At 43.1% G+C, this 2,500-nt stretch overlaps 1 protein-coding gene and 1 long non-coding RNA gene across 8 annotated transcripts in view; one reads left to right on the top strand and one right to left on the bottom strand.

Moving 5' to 3' along the window:
• Window positions 1–2,500, bottom strand: part of LOC118936868 (zinc finger CCHC domain-containing protein 7-like) — a 96,488-nt gene that overhangs the window by 25,945 nt on the left and 68,043 nt on the right. The gene's annotated exons all lie outside the window — the stretch shown is intronic.
• On the top strand, window positions 979–2,078 carry LOC118936870. Its single transcript, XR_005034316.1, has 4 exons — window positions 979–1,065; window positions 1,352–1,385; window positions 1,606–1,857; window positions 2,034–2,078. It is a non-coding gene; the product is annotated as an uncharacterized LOC118936870 (long non-coding RNA).

Below are 2,500 nucleotides of genomic sequence, written 5' to 3'. Positions count from 1 at the left end.
GTGTATGTCTCGGTGTGTGTGTGTGTGTCTCGGTGTGTGTGTGTGTTTGTGTCTCGGTGTGTGTGTCTCGGTGTGTGTGTGTGTCTTGGTGTGAGTGTCTCGGTGTGTGTGTGTGTGTGTGTGTGAGTGTCTCGGTGTGAATGTGTGTGTGTGTGTGTGTGTGTCTCAGTGTGTGTGTGTGTGTGTGTGTGTGTGTGTGTGTGAGCATAGGTGTGTGTGTGTGTGTCTCGGTGTGTGTGTGTGTGTGGGCGTACTTGTGTGTGTGTGCCTTGGTGTGTGTGTGTGTGTGAGCATAGGTGTGTGTGTATGTGTGTGTCTCGGTGTGTGTGTGTGTGTGTCTCGGTGTGTGTGTCTCGGTGTGTGTGTGTGTATGTGTCTCTGTGTGTGTGTGTGTCTCGGTGTGTGTGTGTGTGTGGGCGTACTTGTGTGTGTGTGCCTTGGTGTGTGTGTGTGTGTGAGCATAGGTGTGTGTGTATGTGTGTGTCTCGGTGTGTGTGTCTCGGTGTGTGTGTCTCGGTGTGTGTGTGTGTATGTGTCTCGGTGTGTGTGTGTGTCTCGGTGTGTGTGTGTCTCGGTGTGTTTGTGTGTCTCTCGGTGTGTGTGTGTGTGTCTCTGTAATGTGTGATATCTGGTAGAGTCTCTGTAATGTGTGATATCTGGTAGAGTCTCTCTGTCTGTAATGTGTGATATCTGGTAGAGTCTCTCTGTCTGTAATGTGTGATATCTGGTAGAGTCTCTCTGTCTGTAATGTGTGATATCTGGTAGAGTCTCTCTGTCTGTAATGTGTGATATCTGGTAGAGTCTCTCTGTCTGTAATGTGTGATATCTGGTAGAGTCTCTCTGTCTGTAATGTGTGATATCTGGTAGAGTCTCTCTGTCTGTAATGTGTGATATCTGGTAGAGTCTCTGTCTGTAATGTGTGATATCTGGTAGAGTCTCTCTGTCTGTAATGTGTGATATCTGGTAGAGTCTCTCTGTCTGTAATGTGTGATATCTGGTAGAGTCTCTCTGTCTGTAATGTGTGATATCTGGTAGAGTCTCTCTGTCTGTAATGTGTGATATCTGGTAGAGTCTCTGTAATGTGTGATATCTGGTAGATTCGCTCTGTCTGTAATGTGTGATATCTAGTAGAGTCTCTGTAATGTGTGATATCTGGTAGAGTCTCTGTCTGTAATGTGTGATATCTAGTAGAGTCTCTGTAATGTGTGATATCTGGTAGAGTCTCTCTGTCTGTAATGTGTGATATCTGGTAGAGTCTCTCTGTCTGTAATGTGTGATATCAGGTAGAGTATCTCTGTCTGTAATGTGTGATATCTGGTAGAGTCTCTCTGTCTGTAATGTGTGATATCAGGTAGAGTCTCTCTGTCTGTAATGTGTGATATCTGGTAGAGTCTCTCTGTCTGTAATGTGTGATATCTAGTAGAGTCTCTCTGTCTGTAATGTGTGATATCAGGTAGAGTCTCTGTAATGTGTGATATCTGGTAGAGTCTCTCTGTCTTTAATGTGTGATATCTAGTAGAGTCTCTGTAATGTGTGATATCTGGTAGAGTCTCTCTGTCTGTAATGTGTGATATCTAGTAGAGTCTCTGTAATGTGTGATATCAGGTAGAGTCTCTCTGTCTGTAATGTGTGATATCTGGTAGAGTCTCTCTGTCTGTAATGTGTGATATCTGGTAGAGTCTCTCTGTCTGTAATGTGTGATATCTGGTAGAGTCTCTCTGTCTGTAATGTGTGATATCTGGTAGAGTCTCTGTAATGTGTGATATCTGGTAGTCTCTGTAATGTGTGATATCTGGTAGAGTCTCTGTAATGTGTGATATCTGGTAGAGTCTCTCTGTCTGTAATGTGTGATATCTGGTAGAGTCTCTGTAATGTGTGATAGGTAGAGTCTCTGTCTGTAATGTGTGATAGGTAGAGTCTCTGTCTGTAATGTGTGATATCTGGTAGAGTCTCTGTAATGTGTGATATCTGGTAGAGTCTCTCTGTCTGTAATGTGTGATATCTAGTAGAGTCTCTGTAATGTGTGATATCAGGTAGAGTCTCTCTGTCTGTAATGTGTGATATCTGGTAGAGTCTCTGTAATGTGTGATATCTGGTAGAGTCTCTCTGTCTGTAATGTGTGATATCTGGTAGAGTCTCTGTAATGTGTGATATCTGGTAGAGTCTCTCTGTCTGTAATGTGTGATATCTGGTAGAGTCTCTGTAATGTGTGATATCTGGTAGAGTCTCTCTGTCTGTAATGTGTGATATCTAGTAGAGTCTCTGTAATGTGTGATATCAGGTAGAGTCTCTCTGTCTGTAATGTGTGATATCTGGTAGAGTCTCTCTGTCTGTAATGTGTGATATCTAGTAGAGTCTCTGTAATGTGTGATAGGTAGAGTCTCTCTGTCTGTAATGTGTGATATCTGGTAGAGTCTCTCTGTCTGTAATGTGTGATATCTGGTAGAGTCTCTCTGTCTGTAATGTGTGATATCTGGTAGAGTCTCTCTGTCTGTAATGT

This window comes from Oncorhynchus mykiss, chromosome 10, assembly GCF_013265735.2.
Source record: "Oncorhynchus mykiss isolate Arlee chromosome 10, USDA_OmykA_1.1, whole genome shotgun sequence".
In the NCBI taxonomy this organism is placed as follows: Eukaryota; Metazoa; Chordata; class Actinopteri; order Salmoniformes; family Salmonidae; genus Oncorhynchus; species Oncorhynchus mykiss.
Note: the sequence above shows the minus strand (reverse complement) of the source record. Positions and strands in the feature narration are given on the sequence as shown.